The sequence below is a fragment of the Phacochoerus africanus genome, chromosome 11 (assembly GCF_016906955.1).
Source record: "Phacochoerus africanus isolate WHEZ1 chromosome 11, ROS_Pafr_v1, whole genome shotgun sequence".
Classification (NCBI taxonomy): Eukaryota; Metazoa; Chordata; class Mammalia; order Artiodactyla; family Suidae; genus Phacochoerus; species Phacochoerus africanus.
In genome coordinates, this window is record NC_062554.1 from 56,619,912 (window position 1) to 56,634,122 (window position 14,211).

Genomic DNA, 14,211 nt, shown 5'->3' on the forward strand with positions numbered 1-14,211 from the left:
ATTTAAAATGCAAAATCTGACAAGGAAATAGTATCCAGACTATAGAAAGAACCTCTACAAACCAATAATGATGATGATGATGATAGCCCAGCACTGTCCTAAGCATTTGAGCTATATTAATTCATTTAATCTTTACTATATCCCTGTGACATATGTGCTTATCATTCTCACTTTACAGATGAAGAAATAGGCACAGAAAGGGTTAAATAGCATGCTTAAAATCACAGTTAAGCCATGGAGCTGTTTGAGCCTGGGATTCTGGCTCCAGTTGCTATGGTCTTAACCACTATGCTCTCAAATGCAATAGAAACATCAACCCAAGGAGCCAACACATAAACAAGAATTTCAGTCTCACTAGCAGTTAGAGAAGTGCAAATTAAGATGCAAGGAGAAATCACCTCACAATTTAAAAAGTCTGATAGTACCAAATTTGAGTGAGGGTGTAAGAAGAAAGTGGGAACTTTTGTACATTGCTGGTGGAAGTATAAATTTGCACAGCAATTTCAGGAAACAATTGGTAATATGCAGTAAATTTGAAAGTGCTCACACCCAATGGCCGAGCAGTTTCACATCTAGAAATATACCCTAGGGAAATTCTCATGCGTGCACGGTGAGGTGTGTTCAAGAATATTCATTGCAGTATTGTTTGTAATAGCAAAATTTGAAAACCAGAGAATGCATCAATAGGAGAAAAATTGTGGTATATTTATACCATGAAATAATATGCAGCAGGTAATATATACCAGTAATATATCTACCAGTATGGGTAAATTTTAAAGAATAGTATTATGTGGAAAAAACTGATTGAAATAAGATACATATAGTGTAATACCATCTTATAAGATTTAAATATCTGCAAAACAGTGCTGTTTAATATGTACGTATACAGGAGTTCCCGTCGTGGCTCAGTGGTTAACGAATCCGACTGGGAACGATGAGATTGTGGGGTTCGATCCCTGGCCTCATTCAGTGGGTTAAGGATCCGGCGTTGCCATGAGTTGTGGTGTAGGTCACAGACGCGGCTTCGATCTGGCGTTGCTGTGGCTCTGGCATAGGCTGGCAGCTACAGCTCTGATTAGACCCCTAGCCTGGGAACCTCCATGTGTGGCGGGAGCGGCCCTAGAAAAGGCAGAAAGGCCAAAAAAAAAAAAAGTATGTTTACAAAATATGCAGTAAAAGAATAGAAACTTAAATAGTAATAAATAACATATTCATGGCAGCATTTATCTCCAATGGAAAGAAGAGGGCAATGAGTGAGATCTGAGAGATGTGTACACAGGAAGTTTCAATGATGTTTGCTATGCTTAACCTAAAAAAAAAAAAATCCTAAACTGGCTTTTTTTTTTTTTTTAAACCATACAATGCCATATTCCGTGGTGAAATGGCTGATTCCGGGGCTGGGACAAAAAAATCTACATGATGAGCCATGCACAGCTTCTTTTGTAAAGAAGCTCTCCTGGGCTATTTGAGGTAATATCAAAACAATACAGGCACCACTTTGAAGTGGTCCCTATTGGGCAAAGTGGGCAATTTCTGTGTCAAAAAGAGTAATAACTACGATGGATTAAAACCTGTCAAATACAGAAAAACCATGAGTTCAAAATGAAACCAAAAAAACCCCCAAAGACTCTAATAGCTTGCCATTGGAAATTGCTATAATAATAATTTATTATTCTGAAAATGAGTAAGTAATAAGAACATATTTATCTTCCCTATGGCATATTTTTGGGGTAACTCGATAACAGTAGGTCCTACAATATAAGAATTCCAACTAATAAAATGCAAAAGGAATGACAGACTTTTTTTTTTTTCTTTTTTAGGCTCACATCTGCAGCATATGGAAGTTCCTGGGCTAGGGGCTGAATCAGAGCTGCAGCTGCAGGCCTACACCACAGCCACAGCCACACCAGATCCTTAACCCACTGAGCGAGGCCAGGGATCAAACCTGAATCCTCATGGATAGTAGTCAGGTTCTTAATTGGCTGAGCCAATTTAAGAACTCTGAATGACAGACTTTTTTAAAAAGCACCATTTTTGACCTCTAAAGAAATAATTGATCTAGGCAACATTCAAGAATGAGGTTAAAAGTATTAGCCGAGATGCCAGTGGGGAACATTATAATGGTGTCAGGCTAACGCCACCCTCAGCCTCCCTAAAAGTGGGACAGTGCGAACATTATATGTGGTGATGCAACAGGAGTATCTGTTATAACATTTCTTACCTAAAAAAATTGATCCTGACTTTAATCAAGTCCTTAGAACTGCCATTTATTTATAAGAAATATGAGGGATAGAAGAACTGCTTAAATGACAAGGATACAGTCGGCTAAAAGGTTCATTCTGTGGGAAAAATGACCCAGTTTCTCCAACAAATATGCATTGTGCTCCAACAAAAATGGCATAATCAAATAAGGGAGGGTGAATTGTTACCAGATAAAAAACACTGAGAAGAGGTAACAACAAAATGCATTGTGAGGCCCTTGTTTGGATCCTGAGTCAAACAAATTGACAATAAAAAGACTAGGAAAATCAAAGAATTATGCACAGGGATTGGTAAAAGAGGACATTAAGGAATTTTTATAATTTTTGATACTGTGATGAAGGCACAGTGATTATGTTTAAAAATGTCCTTAACATTAAGATAAGGACACTTTAGAGGAGTGTAACATGGTGTTAAATGCCTTTCAATGGTCTTTTACTCCAGTCCTTCAAGCACATTAATGATTACAGAAACCAGTCAGATACTTCCCTCAAGGTCTCTATGATGTGGGAGCCCAAGAGAGAATGTAGTGCCATCTGAGAGGAGCAGATCCCACCTCAGCGCAGCCCCTCTGCCCAGAGTGGGCACTGCTGGGGTCACTGCCGCCAGGGGAAGGGCAGAGTGTAAAGAACCGGTGAGAACAGGGCCTGAAATGACTGTGGTAGCCGATGCTCACAGGGTGTAAATTCTGTATTTTACATATAAGCACAACAGTCCCAACCCAGGAAAACCCACTTTGCAGTTGGGGAAATACAGGACAGAACAATTTAGCTTTTTTATCTCTTAGAAAGGGCAGGTGAGAACTACCTTCTGATTCCAGGCTGCAGCTTTAACTACCACCTGCCTGTAAATTTTTTTTTTTTTTCTTTTTAGGCTTGCGCCTGCAGCACTCCTGCGCTAGAAGTTGGATTGAAGCTGCAGCTGCAGGCCTTCGCCACAGCCACAGCAACATCAGATCCTAGTTGCATTTGTGACCCATGCTGCACCTTGTGACAACGCCTGATCCTTAACCCACTGAGTGAGGCCAGGGATCGAACTCACATCCTCGTGGATACTAGTTGGGCTCTTAACCCACTTAATCACAATGGGAACTTCTTTTTTTTTTTTCTTAAATCTTTATGATTTTCTGCACACTTTCGTCTAACATGCAGAAAGACTGTCAAAAGAATTGCATTCCTCAGCCCAAAGGGTGTTAATAGCCATTATCTTCTTTCTGAGCTTTTATCAGGAACTTCTGCTTGGCAATTCAAGCTGTGAGAACGTTTGCCAGAGATTTCTCAGGAGCAGGCTTAACTCTTCCTACTGTAGCAGAATTAATCTCTTTAGCAGTTCTCACTTTTCCTGGAGTCTGGGGCCTTTCTCAAGCTGGGTCCGCTCTGTCCCCGGTAGCTGGTGCTCTGCTCTTCTGATCTGGTGCCTGCTTCGTGGCGGAGCCCAGGGGGGATGGAATGTTTCTGTTTGACAGTTTGCCAGCAGCAAAAGAATGAGCTTTCCCTGAGAATTTCCATTCGTGGGCTCTGAACCAAGTCCAGGGAACCATCTACCACAAGATCCTGGTGGTGTTGCAGCCCGGGGAGATAGGAATATGTACAGAGAGCTATTTTTCTGGTCCTACCTGCTGACCGAGTCGCCATCACATTCGGCACAATTAAGCTGTTTCTTTTGATAAAATTTCCCTCCTTGCCATGTCCATAGAGGCTCGTCTGTGAATTACTTTTGATCTTGGAAGATTTTGTTTCTTAGAATTTTTTTTTAGGCTATGTCTGCCTTGTTTATAATAAGTAGGACATCTTCCTATTAGAAGTAAGTGTTCATCTGTACCCTCTATGAAGGCATGGGACTAAAAAGGGGTTCATTGGAGTTCCTGTCGTGGCGCAGCGGAAATAAATCCGATTAGGAACCATGAGGTTGCCGGTTCGATCCCTGGCCTCGCTCATTGGGTTAAGGATCTGGCGTTGCCATGACCTGTGGTGTAGGTCGCAGACTTGGCTCTGATCTGGCACTGCTGTGGCTGTGATGTAAGCCGGCAGCTGTACCTCGGGTTGGACCCCATATGCCACCACGGGTGTGGCCCTAAAATAAATAAATAAATAAATAAATAAATAAATAATAAAAGGGATTTATGAGAGGGTATTAAAAAGTACTAGAGTATCTTTTCTGGTCTTCTTGAAGATAATTTCATGATATATGTGCCAGATATTAAAAAAAATAGAGACTGATATTGAGCAGAATTGTATAAAGAGCCTTGCATTGGGCAGTATGATTTCCATAAGGCATTTAGTCTATATTGACCTCAGTTGCTTTGTCTGTAAAATGAGGCTAATAACAATTAGCCTAAGTAAAGGTAAGAGGTTCATCTTCTGGAATGACTTTCCTTTTTCTTAAATCTGGGAAATACTGACAATTCATCCCATTCATTCAGTTATTTATATTGCTCTATATCCTCAGTCATGTATGTATTCTTTCACTCAACAAACATTCACTGAGGACAAAACATATAAATTAACAATGCATGATACTATGGGACATAAGATAAAAGTTTGTGTTCTCAGGAGTTCCCGTCGTTAACGAATCCAACTAGGAACCATGAGGTATGGGTTTGAACCCTGGCCTCATTCAGTGGGTTAAGGATCCGGTGTTGCTGTGAGCTGTGATGTAGGTCGCAGATGCGGCTCGGATCCCGCGTTGCTGTGGCTCTGGCGTAGGCTGGTGGCTACAGCTCCGATTAGACCCCTAGCCTGGGAGCCTCCATATGCCGCGGGAAGCAGCCCTAGAAAAGGCAAAAAAAAAAGTTTGTGTTCTCAGGAATTCCCATTTTAATTGGAGAACGAAGACATACATGGAAAACTGTAATGCAGAGTATGTCAAATACAGTAAGAAAGGTGCCAAATACTATGAGAATTCAGAAAAAGAGGAAATTTCAGGAAGACTCAATGAAGGATGAAGTGGTTAGATTGAATTTAGAAGATAAATAAAATTTGGATAGGCAGATATGGGGGAAGTATTCCACAGTCTCCACAAAGACTTGAGCAGAGATCTGGGGGTGGGAATGTATGGACTATGTTTGGGAAACTATAAACTACTTAGAAAAAAAATTGGAAACTGTCAAAAATACTTGAACAGAAGACCAATCAGAACATAACGGCCACAGTTCAAGGGAGAGTTAGTGAGTGTTTAACTCGGGGGTGAGAGAGAGAAAGGGGTGTGAGCACTGGCCCTGGAAAGGGTGACTGTGGGGATGGGAAGAAGGGGCGGAAGTGAGGGAGGCTGGAGCGAAGAATCCTCACATGTGCTTCTTTTCCTCAAGGTTGGGGGTCACTTCCCCAAACCTGACTGTCCCTCTACTCTTTTCTGTGAACAGTGTTGGTTTTAATACCCAATTATCTGTTCAGAGCAAGTCAGAGTTTGGACAAACAGCGATACTCTTTGACTGTGATCTTTATCTTGGAGGACATATGTGTTTTGCTTAAGTGTGACATGTTGCCCTAAAAGTCAATGAAGGAGGCAAAAAGATGTGTTGAGGCCTCATGTCCTCATGTCTCCTTCTCCTCCCACTGCTACTCCTTTGAGTTCAGATGTTCACTAACTGTCCCTTGAACTATGTGTTTTTGTTTTTGTTTTTTTGGTGGTTGTTGCTTTGTTTTGTTTTTTTTGCCTGCACCCAAGCCATAGCACTGACAATGCTGGATCCTTGACCACTAGGCTACCAGGGAATTCCCTGTCGCTTGAGCTATGGCAGTTGTCTCCTAGTTGGTCTCCCACTCATAAATCTTTTACCGTTTCCATTTTTTTTTTCTGGATGATCTATAGTTTTCCAGCCATACAAAAATATATTTGAATGTATTTTCAATAATAATAATATCTCTGATGTTTAAGGTGATGTGAGCTAGGATGGGGATTATATCTCACCCACAAGAGTTTACAAACTAGTAGGGAAAAGTTGTGTATGTAAATAATTAGATAAAACAAGGAGTTCCTGTCATGGATCAGTGGTTAATGAATTCAGCTAGGAACCATGAGGTTTTGGGTTCGATCCCTGGTCTCGTTCACTGGGTTAAGGATCCAGCATTGCCGTGAGCTGTGGTGTAGGTCTCAGACGGGCTCAGATCTGGCGTTGCTGTGGCTGTGGCATAGGCCAGCAGCTATAGCTCCGATTAGATCCCGAACCTGGGAACCTCCATATGCCATGGGTATGGCCCTAAAAAGACAAAAAGACAAAAAAAAAAAGAGAGATAAAACAATATATGTGAAAAGTGTCGTGAGATTAGCACAAATTCACAATAGGCAGCATTCAATCCTAGGAACCTGGGAAAGCATTGGGAAGGTGGTGGCCAATGAAAGAAAATATGGGCCTGTCTATAAATGTTCAAGGGTGGGGAACCTGAGAGGAATGGGAGCTAGTGGTTTGGAACTAAATGTCCATGAGCAGTGGATTTTGTCAGGATATGCTGTCTACTGGTTGTATCTCCAAGAGCCTTCAAATTCTTTTTAGCCATTTCCCATACAACCAACCATCTTGACTTTTTTTTTTTTGTCTTTTTGCCTTTTTTAGGGCCGCATCAGCAGCATATGGAGGTTCCCAGGCTAGGGGTCTAATCCTATAGCCACCGGCCTGTGCCAGAGATGCAGCAATGCAGGATCCAAGCAGCATCTGTGACCTACACCACAGCTCATGGCAATGCCGGATCCTTAACCCACTGAAGGAGACCAGGGATCGAACCCGAACCTCATGGTTCCTAGTCAGATTCATTAACCACTGAGCCATGATGGGAACTCCCATGTTGACTTTTCGGTCTGCTTCCCCTCTGGTTAAAACTGGCTCGTCTCTGCTGTAGGATATGCCTGGGGCGTGATCTCCCAGTGCAAGGATTTCTACAGGACTGGAATTTGACAATGGAGCTGATGCGAATGGGACAGGTGTGACCTTGATGTCCTTCATCTTGGCTTCCCTTACTCCAAACTGGTGTGATTTGTTCAAAATCCCACCTACTGCTTTTGCCAAGACCAGCTTTCCACACTCTGAGAATGGATTTCTCTCTGTGGTCTGTGAGGCCACTGTGCGGTTTCCCCTACTGGATTCCTTTTTGTGGTTGGAGGTCAAACCCTTTCTTGCCTGCTGCTTCCAGGAATGCGTGGTGTGTGTCTCAGCGTGCTACACGAGAGGGTTTTATTTTACCTCCCTTGAATGGAATGGCAGTCATCCAGCAGGCCTGGGTGCATGTAAAAATAGAGGGACATGTAAGCCTGCATTTCATATCCAGTATATAAGCCAGCCACCACTGGGTGCTACACCATCATGTTTTGATGAAAGACTGCTGACAGCACCACAGACCATGCCGTGGGGCCCAGCAAACCACCTAATCCTGCTGCTTTATCCCTGGCATAGATGGGGCAGATTTCACTGCAGGGAACAATTTCTTTCCAGCCACCAGCAGCTCTGAGTTTCTTTGGCTTTTCCTCCTTTAGCTGCCCATTATTGGTGACCCTCGGTCAGAGGCCAGGGTGACCACGGAAGACTAAAATGTTCAGTTAATCCCCCCATTTTTAAAAAGGTATAATTAGATCCACTCACCTGTGAATCTCTTTGATTGTGGAGCTAATGTCAAAAGGGCCCACTGAAAGTTCAGCATTTCCATATCTCTCACCCCTTTCTACAGTATACCACAGGAGAGTGTCACATCCTAGACTCAATAGGATTAAGTACGAATTCCAACCATTCTGTTGATTCTTTTCTTTCTTTCTTTTTCTTTTTTTTTTTTTTTTAATAGCTGTACCCATGACACATGGAAGTTCCTGGACCAGAGATTGAATATAGACCACAGCTTTGGTCTCTGCAGCAGCTGCGGCAATGCTGGAACCTGAGGAGATCAAACCCACGCCTTCTGAGTGACCCAAGCTGCTGCAGTCAGATTCTTAACCCACTGTGCCACAGCGGGAGCACCAAATTCCTACCATTCAGATTCTTTACGGTCTGGTCCTAAATTACCTTTCTCAGTCTGTAAACACTGCATCCTTACTTTAGCCTCTAGTTAAGAGTTTTGGTCCATTTTCTGTTTTCCTAGGCCGCTTATACCACTATGCTGTTATTGTAGTGGTCCCCTCCCCTGGAATAGTGCCCCTTCTCTCTGTCTGTTGAGAGCCTTTTTATCCACTAAGGCTGAGTTTCATTCCAGGGCCTCCATAACCACTCCCATCCACGGGTATCTTTCTCTCCATAGCATGCATTGTTTTTACTACATACTCGATGAGTCATTACGTTACTTAAGATAGATTCCTGGTTATCTTATATAATGATTAGACTTGACATTTTTCACATTGAAATTCTAGATTCTAGTCCCTCCTCTAGAATGGAAATCCTATGAGGTCAAGAGTCATGCATTACACTCCCTTGTAACTCCTACAGTGCTAAGTGCTATGTATAAGAGGAGCCAGGAAGTGCGTATTGACTGAATGGATAATAATCCACTCTTGAAAAAGCAGAGCTTTGGCAGTATCTGTGAGTGAATCCAGTGACCTTTTGAGGACATTCTTGGCTAAGCAGTGAGAAATTGGAATATGAGGTAATAATTAAAGCTATTTTCAGGTCTAGAAGGGAGCTCAGAGACTGAAGTGCTCTGGAGCCATCTAGAATGTCAGCTTAAGTCAGCTTCCAGGTTGGTTTGCTTCCACTGTTTTAGGTTTCTTGGGATTCTATGCTATGGACTCAGAAGACCTGATTTTATAGTTGCCATTCCCTAATAACCTTCATATTTTTATTCAATTAGTGCTTGATGGTTTGAATTAAGCTAGGAACAGTGGTTCTAACCTTTTTCTTGACGTTGTGGAGAACGTGCTTCTGGGATGTTTGTGTAAGATGTAAATGCTTTTTATGCAACATTTGGGTATTGAACAATGCCTTTGGAATTCCATAAGTACCTGAAACGTATAGTCAGCGATAGTGCAAAACTTTTTCTTTAAACGGTGTTTTTGACTTTTGTGAACCTCTAACCATAATTTTTAGATAAATCTGATTAATAAAATGGAGACTCAAACATAATAATATCTTAGCACAAAATGAGGAATACACAAAATTAGGAAAAAAACCCATGATTTTCACATGTGTCTATAAAAGGGTTTTGAGGGTAATTCCAAAGAACTTTCAGAAATGTATTAAATTATAGAAGCATTACTGTAATAAGGATAGCTTTCACTGGCTGAGCATTTATTGTGAGTCATTAAATACTTGATATTCAAAATCTCATTTAATCCTAAAAGCAACCTGATGAAGAACGATTTAATTAGCTCCATTTTAAAAGTATGGAAACTAAAGGTTAAAATGGTTAACCTGGAATTGAACTCAGGCTTGTCAGACTCCAAAATCCATGTATCACTGTGATGACCACCTTGAAGGAAAAACACTGACTGGATATGTTCAACTCTCATGTCTAAGGTCACTTAAGGCTGTGACCTTAGACATTGCACAGCTCTGGGGTCAGCGCTTCCCCTCTGCTCATAGCATATTTGGATGGGTTTTATGACAAATTTGTAGCAGATGGCAGTAAAGTGTCTTGAACAGGGTGGGTAGGGGAGTGGTTCCTAATTCACAGTTGCTCAAAAATTGTTCTCAGTGCTTTATGGTCCCATGTAGAAGGCAGGGTCTATAAATCTTCAGAGTTCCTGTCATGGCTCAGTGGTTAATTAACCCGACTAGTATCCAAGGACACGGGTTCGATCCCTGGCCTCGCTTGGTGGGTTTAGGATTCGGCGTTGCCATGAGCTCTGGTGTAGGTTGCAGACGTGGCTTGGATCCCATGTTGCTGTGGCTGTGGCATAGGCTGGTGGCTACAGCTCCAATTAGACCCCTAGCCTGGGAACCTCCATATGCTGAGGGTGCAGCCCTAAAAAGACAAAAGACAAAAACAATAAATAAATAAATAAATAAATAAATAAAAATCTTGAGCAGCTTCTAGATAAGCCATCTTGGAACTAACAAATGAGGGTTCTTATTACTTAGGATCTGGAACAATAGCACTTGCCTTTTATCATGGTTCTGCCTTCCTTTTGCTTTCCTTCAGTCTTTGGAGTAAACTGATTTCTCCTTATATTCTTAGTTATTAATATAATTTATTGGCACAAACAATGTATTGAGAATCTCCTATGTGGAAGACGCTTTGAGAGTCCCTTGAGAGAAGGAATAAGGATGGGGAATGGTGGGCCATGGAGTGACCTGGTGGAGGTGAGAATTTGAGGGAAGATGCAGGAGTGAACATGTGGCTTAATCTTACCTTTATTATTATTTTTTTGTCTTTTTATCTTTTTAGGGCCGCACCCATGGCACATGGAGGTTCCCAGGCTAGGGGTCCAATCAGAGCTGTAGCTGCCGGCCTACACCACAGCCACAGCAACACCAGATCCAGCCATGTCTGTGACCTACACCACAGCTTACTGCAATGCCGGATCCTTAACCTACTGAGTGAGGCCAGGGATCAAACCTGAGTCCTGATGGTTGCTAGTTGGGTTTGTTAACCTCTGAGTCACAACAGGAACTCCTTGATCTTACCTTTAAACTGCAGAGGAGACTGAACTATGAGGACCAGACAGAAGTGGTAGAGTAGTGGTGGTGGAGGCAGGATATAAACAAAATCCTTTGGGAATATAAGGGAGAGAAAAGATTATTCTCTCTGGGAGAGCTGCAGACGCCTTCACAGAGGATGGGACATTTGAGCTCACTCTTAAAGGGCGGGCAGGCCCCTGACAACTGGAGAAGGAAGGAATAGTAGCAGGAAAATATGAGGTGAAAGTGGTCTACTTGCCAAAGGGAGAATGAACTGTGTGTACCTGCTTTGGTGCTATTAGAAGTTCCCAGGCTAGGGGCAGAATTGGAGTCGTAGCTGCCGGCCTATGCCACAGCCATAGCAACTCCGGATCTGAGCTGTGTCTGTGACTTACACCACAGCACATGGCAGCGTGGGATCCTTAACCCACTGAGTGGGGCCAGGGATTGAACCCATATCCTCATGGACACTAGTTGGGTTTGTTTCCGCTGAGCCACAGTAGGAACTCCTAAAGACCTTTTGATCTTTTGATTTTCCAGAGAAGGCTCCTTTTGCATGTACAGCTACTGGCAGTGTTGGCTCTATTAGGCAGCATGAGATTTCCTTTCATTTTTCATTTCCAGCAGAGCCATCTCAAGGAAAAGGACCTTCTCGTTCTTTTGTTTCCCTTTGTCCAGGTTTGATATTCCAATTGCCATTTCCTCCCCCTTTCCTTTGATGCTTGTAGCAAGGGAAGTTATATTGTTCATTCTTCCTACTGACATCTGGGTCAGGTATTTGATCCATATTACCTCATGACTATTTTTGGTAAGTTAGATGAGTTAGGGAGTAGGGTGTCACCACTGTTCATGGGTTGAAAACTCAAGGAAATTTAGGAGTAAAAGAATTGGAGAAAGAAGTGTATAGACAAAGATGTGGGACATGCATCAAAGCACGGGATAGCATGCCATGTGTTGAGAGAGGTCTCAAAATAGAAGGTGCTTCTCTTGGGATTCACACTGCAGCCTTGGCAAGCAGCCCGCCCTTATCACCATTAATTTTCAGACTTTGGAATTGGGCACCACACCCTGGTGTTAAGCTGTTAACCTCCAGCATCAAGGCCACAGCTGCCGGGAAGAATTCCTCTTTCAAGCTGTGGCCTCATCAAAGTTCTTCGTCTGGACATGCCACAAAGAATAAATGTTCCTAAATCCAGTCCTATGATTCTGGGATTCTATATATACTCAGGCAGCTCCCACCCCTTTACTCCAGAGCTGTCTTAGAGTGGATCATGACCCCGCAGTTGCAGAGAGAGATAGAAAGTGTGTGTGTGTGTCCCCATATGTGCACAGAAGTGTGCAACCCTCTCAACGTATATGACGAGAACCCCCTTCCAGACCTTTTTTCTTTTATTTCCTGGAAGAATAAAATAGGAAACAATGTGGATACATTTCAAGAGCCTGGCTTCTCCTGGCAAAAATCTGCTCTGAGTCTAGAGACAGGTTACAGTTTTCAGATTCAGGAGTTTTTGAGACTTGGCCCAGTTTCCCCTGCTGTGTGCTATGAAGTTACACCCAGGCCATCAGCAGAGGGCTCCCTCAGCCTTAGAAGCTGGTACTGATGCTTGGAAGGCAAAGCCATGTAAATGAGAGAAGAAATACAGATCCGACTGTGAGTTTAAAATCCCATGCCCCAAAGTACTTTTGTAGAGAAGAAACCCTAACCCATGCTGAAAACAAACCACTTCAGCAAGAAGGTATTTGCTAGCGTTTACATTAAATGACACTGTTTAAATTCCTGGATCGAGGTCAGCGTAATGTTTATGCTCAGAGTAACACGTAGCTAAGTTATCCTTCAGAGGACGTAAGAAGCAGAACAACTCTCCAACCGGTGGTTTAATTGTTTCTGGACTGGTGGCTCGACGATTCCTAAATATTGAATCACAGCGCCATCAGTCACCATGGGTCCCAGGTCTGGACCAAAGCTTTGCAGATGCCAAATCCCTCTGTGACATGTGCCCCAAATCATGCCCGCTAAACCCACAGCACCTGACTGATAAGCACAATGTCAGGGTAGCTAATGGCCACTGTCTGTTAGGGCCATTGGAGTGGGCCAGCTGCTCTCCATTAAGATGGCAAAGGCCGCAGAGTGCAAATGGAATTGGGAAGGGGAAACTGCACACTGCCCAAACAACATCTACCTAAAGTTACGTATCTTTTGGGAGTGTTCTGATTTTCCACTCTGAAGACACAGTGGGCTTGGCGGCAGTAGCAGGTAGTAGAATCAGGGTGCCCTCTTCCTCGGAACTTGCTAGACAATGTCTGTTCTGGTTTTACTATCTCTTTGTTCTGAGCTTTAGGCAAATAATCATGTTCCTTTATTATAACCTCACCTGGGATGTGTTACAAGGAATGATGCCATCGGTTGTTTGATATCAGGTATGCTTCTCTGAGGAAATTACTGGAGAATGCCCCAAATTCCTTGACTACATTTGGGAGGTGTCTCGGTCTTTTATTTTGGGGTGATGGGGACATACCTAGCCAGTTGGTGAGGTTTTCTAACCTTTTCAAACTCTGGGACGTGGAGGCACCATATTGCGAACAAAATCTGCCTCCCACCTGTCTCCTAAAAAAATGTACCAAACAGAGGAGGCAGGGCAGATAGCTTTGAGAAACTGCCGTACCTAGTGCTGCGTGGACTTGAGGGGACACGGACTTCATGAGGTCAAGGTTAATGGGCATGACCTGGAGACGTGTCCAAGAGGAAGCATATTCCCTCCTTGTGACAGAAAGGCAAAAAATGCATGTGAGTAGAAACTCTGGGGAAGCCACGGCAGGCTACTGCAGTGGGAAACTCAACAGTTTCTGTTTGTACTGGCTTCATTCATTCACATGTTTCTCATCAGCTACATTCAAATTGATTCCATTTGCAAAGCTCTCCTGGCAGTCTTGGTGCATGAGGCTTGGTGGCAAAATCTCTGGCAGATCTGATCCTGCCCAGGCCCTGCTCTTCTCGTGTAGTTTCTTGGCGCTCCAGCTCCTAAACAGAAATTGGCTAAGCAGACGCAGCGGCTGAACAAAACCAAATGTAAAACAGAATGTTGGAACACTGAATGCAGAGGATTTTTCTACGTGTGGGGAGCGGGAATGCAGTGAGGGACAGTGAGGGATCAGGAAAAGGAGGGGCCTCCTTAGAACCAGACTGAATCATGCTCCCATCTTGTCAGCATCCTCGCTAATTGCGCCAGAGCAAAGGTTGTATCCCCCTTTCTCTTCTGTCTCACTAATGGATGCAATGTAAGATACATGGGTCCCTGGCCCTCACGGAAGTTGTGACCTGTGACACCTTGACACCATTTAATTTTTCTGAGAATCCTTAGCTTTGCAGTCTCTTGTCAGCTTCCTTCTTAGCACCTGCCTCCCCAGCGCCAACTGTTTCC

The 14,211-nt window shown here is 43.1% G+C and overlaps 1 long non-coding RNA gene across 1 annotated transcript in view; it reads left to right on the forward strand.

The window, feature by feature from the left end:
* The window catches only part of LOC125112040 (uncharacterized), a 57,969-nt gene extending 48,017 nt beyond the window's left edge, over positions 1 to 9,952 (forward strand). The window contains exon 4 of the long non-coding RNA XR_007131020.1: positions 8,028 to 9,952. This is a non-coding gene — a long non-coding RNA (uncharacterized LOC125112040). The remainder of the gene's footprint in view (positions 1 to 8,027) is intronic.
* The last annotated feature ends 4,259 nt before the right edge of the window (positions 9,953 to 14,211 follow it).